Consider the following 16,093-nt stretch of genomic DNA (forward strand, 5'->3'; position numbering starts at 1 on the left):
CCTCGATTTGGGATTCAAGATAAACCGGTGACTTGGGACACCAAAAACCAAACCTTTCCAAGTGACGACTCTGAAATAAATAAATAATCCAATTTCGAATATTGTCACTTAAATTGGAAAAACCCCACCTGCGCATTTAACCCTTCGGGGCGGGGCGCGCAAAAAGGAGGTGTGACACTGACTAAATGTCAATATATAACTGGGCCGACAAGGCCATCATAACTATTACAGCTGACAAACCAACCAAATATACATACAAGGCCTGCAAGCCCAACATATTGCACTAATTGACAGGATATGTCTACAAGCCTCTACTGATGGATATACTATGATCGGAATAGCTCCCCAACCTACTCATAATATTTATACATATATATAAAAGATGTATATAAGGCTCTAGACCCGGAAACTCCGAAAGTCATGGAGCTTACCAACCAAGCTGAACTCGAGAAACACTTATTGAGTAGGCCTACCCGTCTGTCTGTCTGACCTGCACGCATGAAATGCAGTGCCCCCAAAAAAGGGACGTTAGTACGAAATAATATACTAAGTTTGTAAGGCAATATACTAAAAGCTGAAACTGAACTAATAATATAATAACTGCAAGTATGCTGGAAGTCAAAGATAATCTGAAGATATACTTACCTGTTGATACTGACTCAACTCTCTCAATATAGTAAGTAAAATAGATGTCCGGCGCTATAAGGCTCGATATACATATAACTGCTCTACCGTAGTAGGCTCACGCATAGGCGCTCAGCCATACTAGGCTTCGTATCTCGACCAACTGGGCTCGCTCATAGGCACTCGACCACAGTAGGCTCGGTATATAACTTACCATCTGATCATAGGTTGCCCAATAGGGGCCTGCCCATCGAGTATAGCTCGATGGTAATGAAAATACTTTAATACTGTATATATAAACTCTCTACTTTCTTGACTGGACGAATGAAATACTCAAATGAATATGAAGTCCCGATAAAGAGAATATTGTAACTTGTGAGACTAGCAAAATATACGTAAATTTCGGGATATGAATTTTTCTTTATGCTTCGTTATTAAACTTGTGTAATGACATCATGCTAAAATGAAGGAAGAGCTTAGTCTTAACATACCTGGACCGATTCTCTTAGAATTTACAATTCATGTCTTACAGAATCAACAACCAATGTTATCTCTATTTGGTATGAAATTGTTTTACTTCCTGAACCCACTCTCTTTACATAAGAGATACATATGAATTCACATTGTTTTGGTATGGGATTATTGTGTTCTATGATGATCTCACGGTCATCCCACTCTTTATAAGTGATTCAATTCAATTCTTCATTTGTAATCATTTTGTTACTAAGGAGTAAACATCTCACTAGTTATAGAAAACTTTTAGTGGGGGTGGCCCACTTAGTGGATGACTGTCACACCTCTTTTTTCCTAAACCCCCGGAATGGTATAAGGGAGTTTTTTTCCAACTTAAAGTGACAATCGAAACGGAATTATTTTATTACAAATTTAGAGTTGCCACTTGGGATAATTTATGGTGTCCCAAGTCACTGGTTTTAAATCCCGAATCGAGAAAGGATTGACTCTGTATTACAGTCTGCGAACACAGAAATCCGTATAAGGAATTCTGTTATCCTGGGAGAAGGTGTTAGGCATTTCCGGGTTCCGTGGTTCTAGCACGGTCGCTCAGCTGTTACAATTGGCCTATTATCTGATTTTAATACATGTTTTAGCCTATGGTATATTTTAACTTTCTAACCGCTTTTAATTATTTTAAGGAAAATTTCATCGTTATCTAAAGCACGTCTTTGGACCAAGCCACATGAAATGCACCCGCAATCCGAGACATATTTTATTTAACGTTGTTAAGATTTGGATTTGGGTCACATGAAATTCACATCCGAGTTTAGGAAAGTAATTTTTAAATAGCGCGCCTAAAGCAACTACGCTCTTTCAACTTTGCGAGGGCCATGGAAAATTCAACTAAATGGCACACCTCGATTTCTAAAGGATTAAAATATTAATTAAATGAGGGCCATGCATTTTGAGATTTTATTTGGCACGGCGTACCTCAATTAATTTAAAGGACTTGCCAATTAATTAAACGACATGAGAAATTTCCAACCATTAATGTGAAAATTTTAGACCCAATGTGAATAATCTGCACTCACAAAAAAACCAAAGAAGTTATGGACCCATTGTTCCCCCCATGACCATCCTATCAATAATTAAGAGACCATAAATGGGCTCCAATATGAAGCCCGGATCTGGAAGCACCCAGCAAAGGGAACGCAGCACAACTAGGCCCAAATTGTAGCCCGAGTCAGTGTTTTACACATCAATCGTTGCAGGAAATCCATGTTGTAGTGAGAAATTTAGAATTTAAACAAAACAACTACTAACAACATACTATTTCAGCCTTTTAAATCCTCCATTTGTATTTCCAACAAAAGAGAACAATTTGAAGTCCCGAGTAGACTTTATTCGCATGCTGAATTCTGATTTAACACTAGCACACTTAAACAACCATATGGTTTCAACTTGTTAAAAGAAATATGCGAAGAACTATACTAGGCTGAGACATTCTCAAAACAAAACCAGAATCGACTTCCATTTGAAATCCCTTATTGAAACAAAACATCGCATGAACAAAGAGGAAGGTTTGAACAACAAACTCCTGAAGTTACTAAGCTATGCTTCAAACCATAAGAAAACAGGTTTTAAAGACTAAATGGAAAGCAGAATATGAATCGATTGTGTTGGACCCCAAAATTTTAAATTAACACATTTGAATCATGGACATGAAAGCCTCATCCACAGCCAAACAGTTTCAACTAATCAGCTGATAGCCATAGTCCTTAATCAATAACACAATTAAAAGGTCCAAATAGCCCTGAATCACTACATTCAAGCAAACCTGAATCCAAACCTTAAAATGAAGGACAACATTAATGAGATGATTGATTATACACGATGAACTAAACTGAAGAAACATATGAAGAAATTAGAATGAACTCTAGCATTCCTTTGACAAAGGAAAACGTGGCAATTATCAATTCTCTTCAAGCTTGGTTACATGACTTTCATCTTTGCATTTCACATGCTATTCAGGAGTCAGTACATACCTGAATATAGCAAAAACAGAATCAGAAACCAAATTGGAGATCAAGAAGAAAACAACAATAGCAATAAACAGCAGGAGCAGTGATTCAGCAGGAGAAATAGCAGTAGAAATTGACTCAACCCAGCAGTATAAAAGTGTTTTCCAAATAGTACACCCAACCCAGCTTTAAAATATCCAGAATTCAACTCATTTTCAGCCCAGAATGCAAAACTATCAAATTTTCAGCGACTTCAACTGACTATTATAACTAGAATAACCAAACCCCAAGCAAAATATTCAGTAGTTTATCGAAAAAACCCCAAGAATTATAAGCTATTTCAGAATTTCTCCAAAGGAACAGCCGTTTTTTTTTGGACTTTTTCTCTTCAAAAAAAATCTCTCCCCCTCCTTGAAATGCAAGGTAAGGTGCCTTTATAGGCATGCTATTAGGGAAGCCCAAAAGTATTCAGTTTTTGCACTTGAAACCTTCCTGTATTTTTATTTTTTCTCAGGTACCCCTAGTTTAAAAATCAGATTTTCATATAAGTCCTAAAGGAACCTTCTAGGAAGCTTCCTATTCAGTTAACATATATATTCCCTAGCCTAAATCCCCAAATTACCCCTTAAGACCTTGCTATTTACCCCCAGGAACTCATGGATCATGGGTCAAATTGACCCAATAGTTAAATCAAATATGGGCTCAATTCTGACTCAATGACCTAAATCAACCCCTTGGAGTGAGGTCTAAAATGGCTTCAAAGCCCAAACAACAGAATGAAACTAAATCAAATCAGTAAAAAAAACAGAGGGCGAACATTTAAATGATTTCGAAAATTAAAACATACACTAATTGACTGATTACTAAACAAGTGAGCATGTGATTAACTAATTCATTTAATCAGAATAAACTTAATTAAACTAAATTATGAGACTTAAATAATAAAGCAAAGTCAGAAGTTCAACTATTAATAAAACTAAACAAACCAAAATCAAAGAAAAGCTTCAAAGGTGTGAACAAACAGAAGTCAATTTAGGCTTAGGCAATTGGTTGATTTTTCAACCAGATTAGTAAAAGAAAACTGACTAAATAAAGCGGGAGGAGAAGAAGAATAAAATAGTAAACGAAAGAAAGGACAAAGGGGTGAAGGGTAACTTACCAAATCAGAACTCAAAACCTACCGGAGACAAATGACTTAACAAAACTAATGTCGATCATTTGTTCTTTGTCAAGAACAACTTGAACGACATCAGTTTTTAAGGTTCGAACTCAGATGTAAGATTCAAGAAGTTCTGGACATATTCGAGGGCAAAGGGTTATGTATTTAATATGAGGGGGTGAGAGGATTCTGGGGTGTTAATTTTGGGTGATTTGGGGGTGGCACCGCCGGGCGGATGCGGTGGAAAATGGGGCAGCGCTAGGGTTCAGAATTGTGGTCTCTAAGGGTGGGGTGAAGTGAGAGACGAGTTTGAGAGGGGGTAGGCTTTAGGACAGTTAAATACGAGGGAGGGGTTAGTCCTAGTCCGTTGGATCTTTTTGATCCAACGGTTGAGATAAGAGGTAATGAAACGGTGTCAGTTGGTTAAGTGCAGAGGCTGACTAGGTTGGGGACGGGTTCTGGGCTGGTTTTTGAACGGGTTTTGGGTGTTTAGCAACTGGGCCTGGGAGTCTTAATTTGAGTTGGCCCAACAGATTTCCTTCTCTTATTTTCCTTTTCCTTTTCAATTCTTTTTCCTAATTTCTTTTAAATTAAAATTAAAAATAAACCTAAATTAATTCCTAATTAAATTATCCTATCAACTTACATTAATTAACCTTAACTAATAATTACCACAATTAATTAAAAACCAAATTAATGAAAACTACAAAATTCGAAGCTAAATGCAAAAATGAGTTATTTTTTGTGATTTTTCTATTTTTGTAACGCAACTAAATTACTAACTAATTCCAAAATGCCAAATTTAATCCTAAGTTCAAAATGCAACATATTTTGTATTTTTCATGAATTACACAAAACTAACGTGCGCAGACAGATGCAAACAATTAACAAAGAAATGCTACAAAAATCTACGAAATTGTAAATAATGGAAAAATTTATTTTGTTTTGAATTTGTGGGAGTACTTCATATAGGGAAAAAATCACGTGCTCACAGCTGCCCTTCTTTGCTCGGAAACACGAAGAGTTTTCGTCCAAAGATAAAGTGAGCGAATACGAGCAATTTTTGCCCGTTTGAATACTCCGCGGAAGCATTTTTGAAAGATTTGACTGCACCCTGCTTTCAAGGTTGCCTACATATCATTGGCTATAAAGGAATCAGGTCAGTGTAGTTCGGGAAGTTTCGGTAGCTGGGACTACCATGACACTGTGATTTCACTGTTGTTGCCGCTGCTACTACTGCTTACTGAACTCCTTATTACACCATGACAAAATAAAAAGAAGCTAGACTAAACTATGATCTATGCATTAAAAAATCCTATATGTATCTTCAAACTTGATCTTGTGATTCTTGTTGCCTTGTTGACTTGTATTCTCCCGGTGAAGTCCCTTTGTTGCCAACTTGAGTTGTGATCTGAGACACTTTCCCTTTTCTTCAGGTGGACGCCTGATTGCTGAATTCGAATTATAATATGAGATGTTTTCCTTTTCTCCAAGTGGATGCCTGATTACCGACACTTAAATTGTTTCTCTTCCTTAAAACTGGTGTTGTTCTCTCTTGCCCTCCAGGTGGTCGCCTGATTACCAAAACTTGAACTGTATTACCGTGCTCTCCAGGTGGACACCTGATTGCCAAACTTGAACTGTATTCCCGTGCTCTCCAGGTGGTCACCTGATTGCCAAGACTTTAACTGTATTCCCATGCTCTCCAGGTGGGCGCCTGATTGCTGAACTTGAACTGTATTCCCGTGCTCTCCAGGTAAGCGCCTGATTGCCAAGACTTTAACCGTATTCCCGTGCTCTCCAGGTGGGCGCCTGATTGCCAAAACTTGAACTGTATTCTCGTGCTCTCCAGGTGGGCGCCTGATTACCAAACTTGAATTGTATTCCCGTGCTCTCACGGTGGGCGCCTGATTGCCAAAACTTTACCAGTATTCTCGTTCTCTCCAGGTGGGCGCCTAATTGCCAAAACTTTAACTGTATTCTCGTGCTCTCCAGGTGGGCGCCTTATTGCCGAACTTGAACTGTATTCCCGTGCTCTCTAGGTGGGAGCCTGATTGCCGAACTTGAACTGTATTCTCGTGGTCTCCAGGTGGGAGCCTGATTGCCGAACTTGAACTGTATTCCCGTGCTCTTAAGGTGGGCGCCTGATTTTAACGAAATAGACAAAACAAAGAAATTTTCTGCCCCAGTTTGGTAGCTTGGCACATATGTGAGTGTTTATCGAATATTTTAAGAATTTGAATGCTAGATCTCATTATCCAGGAGGGTCCTGACAACTCTTAGTTAAATGACAGTTTTTAAAAGCTGAATTATGTTTTCTAAAGGTATGACTTCCGCTAAATCTGGTTATCTAAGAAGGTCTTAAAACTACATCCCATTATCCAGGAGGGTCCTGAAAGTCAAAAATCAAGTATTATCCTAAGAGTGACAATTTTTACGGCTGAATTACACTACCCTACAAAAGAGCTTACACTAAATCTTGTTATCTAATGGAAGTCTTAAAGCTAAGTCCCATTATCCAAGAGGGTCCTGAAAACTCTTAATTGAATCCTATCTCAAACATGCCAACTTATATTCCTTTGCTACTTATATTCCTTCGAGGTAGTGAGCTTTGAAACCCTTTCTTATTATGTTTGAACAGAACTGACATTGGAAACTTCTTAGAGAAATAAACCCAAAATAAATGAAATGCGATGACTTTGAGAGTTAGGGATAAGAAAAAAAAATCCAAAACTGGAAGACTGTCTGAAAGGGAAAAAGAAAAGAAACTTATCTGAGTGGAGCAGCCGGCACCAATGATCATGACATGCATTTCGGATTAATCGGCCCAGTATGTCCAACCAATCAACTTTCAATTGTCGTATTTTTACGCCCTGAGATATTCAAAACCCAATTTCTTCACCAAAACCTTGTCCTTGTTCGGCCTGCGGTGCCCGAAGGGTTTTCACCAACAAACCTCTCTCATTTGTTCATCTCCCAGCTCACTTTCGCCTTAAGGTGCCCGTGAAGGTTTTCACCAATAAGACTCTCTCATTTTGATTTATCTCAGCTTTCATTGCCTTACGGTGCCCGTGAGGGTTTTCACCAATAAGACTCTCTCATTTTCAATTTCCTTGTTTGGACCGGAGTGTTGCCCCTGATATGAATTATCTTTACTTGCTCGTCTTGGCATCTCTCGAAGACTGGTCGGAAGGTTTTTCTTTGGACCATAATGTGGGCTTTTGGATAGGGTTATAAAGAAAGGGTATCAAAAGGCTCAAAACAATTCAAGGGGGTTCAAGATTACAACTTTCAGAATCAGATTTCTCACAACAATTACAACTTCTATCGCAGTTTCATTGCTTGGGGACTTTTGAATTTATACTTTGATGGGACCGAACCGTGAGGCTGCCTACATATCCTTAAAAGGAATCAGGTCGAACGTAGTTCATGTCATAGAAATTACTTTGTTATTGTGATCTTTCTTTTGTTTTCTTCCTCTTTCTCTTCTTTTCTTTTCTTTCTTCCTTTTTCTCTTTTTGTTGTTTTTTTTGTTGTTGTTTGTTTTTCTCTTTTTCTTCTTTTTTTTTCCTTTTCTTCTTCTTTTTTCTTCTCTCTCTTTTCAATTTTTTTCTTTTCTCTTTTTCCTTTACTTATCTTTCACGCTTGCGTTTCTGATCTTTGCTACTGATTCCAAAAGAGAGGTATGGAAGGAAATAAATAAGGTTCAAAGGGGATAACAAAGGATAAAATGTTTGGATAGCAGAACAAAATGCCTTCGTCAATCCAATCTTCAAATTATGCCATGTACAAGCAAATACAATTTAACCAAAGAAAATCATACATAATATCTCTTGACCGCATCGGAATTGATGGCCATTTCTACACTATTGCCTTCTATGTCTGCTAAATACAAAGCACCATTAGACAACACTCTAGTTACGATGGACGACCCCTGCCAATTTGGGGCGAACTTGCCTTTAGCCCCAGCCTGATGTGGAAGGATACATCTCAACACTTGCTGACCCACTTCAAACTTCCGCGGATGCACCTTCTTATTGTATTCTCTTGCCATTCTCTATTGATACAACTGACCATGACACACTGCTGCCAACTTTTTCTCATCGATCAAACTCAATTGTTCTAGGCGGGTTTTGACCTATTCATCATCGTCAATTTCGGCTTCTGTGACAATCCAAAAGGATGGGATTTCGACCTCTGCGGGTATCACTGCTTCAGTACCATACACCAACAAATAAGGAGTTGCCCCTACTGAAGTACGAACATTAGTGCGATAACCCAGCAATGCAAATGGCAGCTTTTCATGCCACTGTCTGGAACCCTCCACCATTTCCCGAAGTATCTTCTTTATGTTATTGTTGGCCGCCTCGACTGCTCCATTCGCCTTGGGGCGATAAGGGGTAGAATTGCGATGTGTAATCTTGAACTGCTGACATACCTCTTTCATCAGATGACTCTTGAGTTTAGCACCATTAGCTGTAATGATCACCTTTGGGATCCATAACTGGCAAATGATATTTCAGTGCACAAAATCGACCACCACTTTCTTGGTCACAGACTTGAACGTTTTAGCCTCAACCCACTTGGTAAAATAATTGATGGCCACCAGAATGAACCTGTGCCCATTTGATGCTGCTGGCTCAATTGGCCCAATGACATCATGCCCCACGCAAATAAAGGCCATGGTGCAGACATTGTGTGCAATTTAGATGGTGGAGAATGAATCAAATCTCTATGCACTTGGAACTGATGATACTTGCGCACGAAACTGATACAATCTCGCTCCATAGTGAGCTAATAATAATCTGCTCGGAGAATCTTCTTTGCCAGCACGTATCCACTCATATGCGGTCCACAGACTCCAGAATGTACTTCAGTCATGATAGCTATGGCCAGTCTAGCATCTATGCATCTCAACAATCCAAGATCCAGAGTCCTTTTGTACAAAACCCCTCCGCTAAAGAAAAATCCGCTTGCCAACCGCCGAATTGTTCTCTTTTGATCACATGTGGCTTTTACTGGAAACACCCCCATCCTGATATATTCCTTGATATCATGAAACCAAGGCTCACCATCAAGTTCTTCTTCCACCACATTACAGTAAGCATGTTGATCATGGACCTAAATATGCAAAGGGTCCACATAAACCTTATATGGATGATGTAACATTGATGTTAAGGTAGCCAAAGCATCGACAACCTCATTATGGATCCTTGGAATATGCCAGAACTCTACTAATCGAAACCGTTGACAAAGATCATGCAAACATTGCCCGTACGGTATGAGTTTTAAATCCCGTGTTTCCCATTCCCATTGAATCTGGTGTACTAGAAGGTCCGAGTCTCCCAAGACCAAGACATCCTGGACACCCATGTCTGCAGCCAACCTCAAACCCAAAATGCACGCCTTGTACTCAGCCATGTTGTTAGTACAATATAAACAATGTTGAGCCATAATAGGGCAGTGATGCCCTGTTTCAGAAAAAAGTACAGCCCCTATCCCAATGCCTTTCATGTTAGCAGCTCCAACAAAGAAAAGTTTCCAACTTGGCTCTCCAACTGGTTCCAATTCATCAATATGCATTACCTCTTCATCAGGGAAGTAAGTCTTCAAAGGCTCATATTCTTCATCCACTAGGTTCTCAGCCAAATGATCGGCCAATGCCTGGCTTTCATCGCAGTCCTAGTCACATAGACGATGTCAAATTCTGTGAGCAAGATCTTCCACTTTGCGAGCGCCCTATAGGCATAGGCTTCTAAAAGATATACTTTAACGGATCCAAACGAGAGATGAGGTAAGTGGTGTAAGATGACAAAGTGCTTCAACTTCTGTGCTACCCAAGTTAGGGTGCAACATGTCCTCTCAAGGTGAGTGTACTTAACCTCGTAAGATGTGAACTTCTTGCTGAGATAATAGATGGCATGCTCCTTCCTGCCGGTGATGTCATGCTGACCCAGCACACAACCAAACGAGTTGTCCAAAACTGTCAAATACAGAATCAAAGGTCTTTCTAGTTCAGGTGGCACCAACACAGGTGGGTTCGACAAGTACCCCTTTATCTTATCAAATGCTTCTTGACACTCGTCTATCCACTTGACCGCAACATCCTTCTTCAACAGTTTGAAAATAGGCTCACAAGTTGTCGTAAGCTAAGCAATAAACCTGCTGATATAATTCAACCTCCCTAATAAACTCATCACCTCAGTTTTGTTCCTTGGGGGTGGTAATTCTTGGATAGCTTTGATCTTTGACGGGTCTAATTCAATACCTCGACGACTGACTATGAATCCTAATAATTTTCCAGATGGCACACCAAATGCATATTTAGCAGGATTGAGCTTAAGATTGTACCTGCGAAGCTTTTGGAAGAATTTTCTCAAATCTCTGACATGATCAGACTGCTTTCTAGACTTTATGCTTACATCATCCACATAAACCTTGATCTCCTTGTGTATCATGTCGTGGAATATGGTTGTCATTGCCCTCATGTAAGTTGCCCTAGCATTTTTCAAACCTAAAGGCGTGACCCTGTAGCAGTATGTTCCCCATGGCGTGATGAATGTTGTCTTATCTACATCTTCCTCATCCATTAGGATCTGATGATAGCCTGCATAGCAATCCACAAAAGACCCAATTCATGTTTAGCCCAATTATCAATCAAAATGTGGATGTTTGGCAATGGGAATTTATCCTTTGGGCTTGCCTTGTTAAGATCTCGATAATCAACACACACCCTGGTCTTACCATACTTCTTTGGTACAGGCACGACATTGGCTAACCAAGACTCGAATGACCTTTGCCTCAAACTGCTTTGTGACCTCTTCTTTAATCTTTACACTCATGTCTGTTTTAAACTTCCTCAACTTCTGTTTGACGGGAGGGAATGCCGGGTCAGTGGGCAATTTGTGAACCACCAAGTCAGTGCTTAAACCCGGCATGTCGTCATATAACCATGCAAAGACGTCTTTGTACTCAAGTAATGCTTTGATTATCTCTTCCCTGAGTTGTGGTTCAAGATGGACATTTATCTTAATTTCTCTGATATTATCGGGGTCCCCTAAATTGATTGCTACTGTATCACTCTGGTTAGGCTTGGGCTTTTCTTCAAAATCGCTTAATTCTTTACTAATCTCTTCAAGGGCCTCATTCTCATCATATTTTGATTCATCGTCACACTCTATTTCTTGAATTATTATTTCAGAATTAGATTAGCTTTTAAGACTGGGCCAAAGATTCCTCATGCATGTCATGTCATTGAAACAAGCATAAAAAGAAGTGTACAAGGAAGAAAAGAAAAACAAAAAAAAAACTATCAAGAATGAAGAAAAAAGGGAAATTGCATTTCATCGAAATTAAAAGATAACAAGGTTTATACATCCAAATGGACGGAACATAGAATCTGAATTACAACCCTGGAATAATCCTGCTAAACTGAAAGAAAATCAAAGCAAACTACCAAAAGTCCTTCCTGGTTGGGAGAGGAGTAGCTTCCCAATTGTTAATATTTGCACTGGGCCCAACAAATTACACATACGCCTTGCTAGAACCCTCTCCAACTTCCACCATATTCACATCATCGAATAATTTCTCAAATCTTTCAATCAACTCTTTATCAGGACCAACCATAGAATTGGGAACTATTGTTACTGGGCGTTTCTTGGTGCCGGGCCTAACAAATGATCTGGAGAAACGGGGACAGGCTTTGGGAGGACCCATGCCCTCTGTTTCAACTTTCTAGCTCTTTTCACATCTGCAACTGTGGGCTTGAATCCCAAACCAAATGTATCTATGTTTTTGGGGAGGTACACCAGTTGTACGATACCTTGCATAGATGCACCCAAACCCTTGCCAAGTATAAAACCATTTTTCAACATTTCAACGGCTACCATGACTAATGCAGCAGCTACCCTCGGAGTTGGAACGCACTTCCTTTCTGGAATTTTCTCTACCGATACCGTGTCAAAAACCTGATAAACCCATGGACCCTTGTCATCTTTTACCTCAATGAATGGAACAATGGCATCACTGGGAACACACAAATTATCTTTGCCGTGCCCAACAATTTCCTATCTATCCTATTCAAACTTGACCATTTGATGCAGAGTAGATGGGACTGCTTTGGCAGCATGAATCCAGGGTCGACCTAACAACAAATTATAAGAAACAGCCCATCGAGCACCTAGAAATCCATGGTAAATTCAACTGGTCCTATTGTCTACCCGAGCACTATGTCCCTGACTAAATCTTTCCCTCCACTGTCGAATCCCCGGACGCAGATATTGTTCTTGTGAATTCTTTCATCATCCACTTTCAACTTGTTTAAAATAGAGAGAGGGAAAATGTTTGAACTAGAACCATTGTCGACCAATACCCGAGTAACCACGGAATCTTCGCATTTCACTATAAGATAGAGTGCTCTATTGTGCTTAGTACCCTCTACGGGCAATTCATCATCAGAAAAAGTGACTCTATTTACCTCAAAAATCTTGTTGGCTATCTTTTCCAAATGATTTACTGAGATTTTGTCAGGAACGTGGGCCTAGTTCAGGATTTTCATCAAAGCCCGACGGTAATCATCTGAATGGAACAATGACAATAATGAAATCTGAGCAGTCGTCTTCCTCAATTGCTCCACAATGGAATAGTCTTGCACTTTCATCTTTCTCAAAAACTCTTCTGCCTCTTCCTCGGTCACAGCTTTCTTCACTAGCACTGGGTTGTTTTTGGAGGTTTTAGCTTTTCTTAACTCCTCGGGGGCAAAGCATCTCCCCGAGCAAGTCAATCCATGGGTCTCATAGACTTCTTCTTTAACTTCTTTTCCCTTGTAATTCACTGTCACCCATTCATAATTCCACGGTACAGCCTTGCTGTTGACTATCGGTAGCTGGGTTACAGGTTTGATAATGACAGGATTTGTGCGAGCACCCTCCACAACTATGACAGGCTTGTTCGCCACTCCTGGCACCACCACTTTTGCTTGTTCTTGTTATACTACAACATCACTTGAGGAACCCTTCTTAAATACCACAGATAGTTCACTGTTTGCCCCACTCAACCTGATCACTGACTTATCACTCGTTAACTTTTCAACCGGCCTGGCTCACTAGACCGAATCATCATGACAGTCTGTGAAGGCTTCTTAGGCTCCCCTCCCTTATGCACTATCTCGATCATATTTATCTCAAGATGGGCCAACAATGGGTTCTAGTTGATATTGGGCACCTCCGGTGCTTGGACTTCAATTCGATTGGTATCAATAAGCTCTTGTATAGTTGTTTTCAATTGCCATCATTTCTCTGTGTCGTGCCCGAGGCACCAGAACAATATTTGCAACTTACAGAATGATCAAGATTTCTCAGGGGAGGATTTGACAGTTTTGGCTCGATCGGCCTCAGCATATCCAATTGTCTCAACCTGTGGAACAAACTAGTATAGGACTCTCCTAATGGAGTGAAGGTTTTCCTCTTCTGCAACCTCTCGTTCTTAAATGTTTTATTGGGCCAAAAACCTGATCCAGGAGGGTTTTGGTAGGCTTTTGGGGGTGGATAGGCATTTTATGAAGCTGGGTATGTATTTTGTGGGACTGACACACGCCATTGTGCGTGGGCAGGAGGTTGGCTGTATGTTTGGGCATGATGGACAGAAAAATGGGGGTCTGGTGGTGGGTAGTAGTGTTGGGGTGGATTATATAGGGTATGGGGGTAGGTTTGGTAGTTGGGATGAGGCTGATGATAGTGGTGAGGTGAACCCCTGGGTTCGAACCAAGCTCCTGAATCAATCGTTGCTACACCCTCTTTCTTCTTCTTTCCAATTACTCCCCTAGTTCCGCTTTGAATAGCCTGGGTGGTTGCCTTAATAGCCAAATAGCTCATGATTTTGTTTGTCTTGAGCCCTTCTTCTACCATACCGCCCATCTTTACCACTTTATTGAAGGACTTGCCTATAGCTGATACCAGATGACCGTAATAGGTAGGTTCTAAGGCCTATAGAAAATAATCCACCATTTCACTTTCTTTCATTGGAGGGTCAACCCTTGCTGCCTATTCTCTCCACCTAAAACCATACTCCCTGAAACTCTCATTGTGCTTTTTCTCAAGTTTCGTCAAAGACAGACGATTCGGAATAATCTCGAGATTGTACTGGAAGTGACAAGCAAATGCCTGGGCTAGATCATCCCATGTGTTCCATCTTCCGTGATCCTGCCGAGTGTACCACTCTAGCGCCGAACCACTCAGACTTTGACTAAAATATTCCTTTAGCAACTCGTCTTTCCCGCCAACTCCCCTCATTTTGCTACAGAAACCTCTCAAGTGCACCATTGGATCACTGTGCCCATCATACAAATCAAACTTGGCCATCTTAAACCCTGCCGGTAATTGCACATCTGGAAATAGACATAGATCTTTGTAAGCCACACTTACTTGACCTCCCAACCCCCCCATGTCTCTGAATGACTGTTCTAGGCTTTTAACTTTCCTGAACATCTCCTCCTGCTCGGGATTTTTAGGTGGCTTCTCTGTTTCCATAGGGAGGTCAAAATGAGGGGTATAGGAATAGGGTTCTGGAGCTTTGAAAGTGGGCTCTGTTGGGTAATACTGATTATCATGAGATGGGAACAAAGGCTTGCTAGAGGATCTGTGGAATGTAGCGGGAGGGGAAGCCACGAAGATAGGAATATCTGGTGGAGGAGGGTATGGAACTAGTTTGAGTGGTGGAGCCGGTGGTGTTTGGGAAGTTGTGCTCTGGTAGTGTTGGTAAATGGGAAAACTCGGGGAATAATCGGTGGCAGGATGATCCTGAGACTGAGCCAATGGTGGGATAAAGACAGGGTTGGCGGGGTAAACTGGTGGTGGTTGCCCTTTTGCCCATGCCTGGTACATTTTGGCCATTTGCTGTTTCAGCTTATACATCTATTCTTTCATCAAATTAACCTCCGACCTTTCTACCTCTGTCGAAGGATCGATAACACTCGCATCAAGTTCCTGGTTAGCCATGATCGACTTGATTTTAGACTAGGTGTTGTATGGGTGAGTTGCCAGAATGCCAAACAAACTAACCTCTTTCCTGTACTGAATTATCAGCAACAAACTTGTTAGCGATTAGAGCTTAACAGATAGGCAACCACACATTTGGGGAATGAATGCACCTAAGCAGTTAATCATCTCTATTATGCATTTGATCGATTGCTTGCGTCATCCCGGCTTTTCCGTATTTCCATTTGCAACTTCTCTTTCTCTCTTTTTCACTTACGCCTTTATTTGCTTGATTTCTCGTTGTTTTATTTATTCTCTCATTTTTCTCTCTTATTTTGCCATTGTTTCCTTATCACGGTTTCTTATTTTCTCTCTTTTTTTCTTTTCTTTTCCTCTCTTTTCCTTTTGTTTTCTCTCCTTTTTTTCCTCTTGTTTTTCCTCTCTTTTCTTTTTCCTTTCTCCTTTTTTTCTTTTGGTTATGATCGAATCCTATGGAGATTGCCTACGTATCATGACCCCGCATGAATCAAACCAAGTGTAGTTTTGGGAAATAAATGTAAAATAAATAACAAAAACATTTTAGGATTTCCAAATTTTTCATAAAGATAAAATGTTTTGATTACAACAACTCATACTACCGAATTTTAACCATTATGACTAACAGACTCGAAAAGGAAACTAACAGACTCCACCAGCAAGATCAAAACACCGACTCGAAAACAAACTAATAGACTCCGACAGAAAGAAAATACAGACTCGAAAACAAACTGACAGACTCTAACAAAAAGAAAATACAGACTCAAGTAAAAATCATGAATACATCAATACCTCAAATGCTCTTGGGGCCCGCGGGATATCAT

This window comes from Nicotiana tabacum, chromosome 11, assembly GCF_000715075.1.
Source record: "Nicotiana tabacum cultivar K326 chromosome 11, ASM71507v2, whole genome shotgun sequence".
NCBI classification, from domain to species: domain Eukaryota; kingdom Viridiplantae; phylum Streptophyta; class Magnoliopsida; order Solanales; family Solanaceae; genus Nicotiana; species Nicotiana tabacum.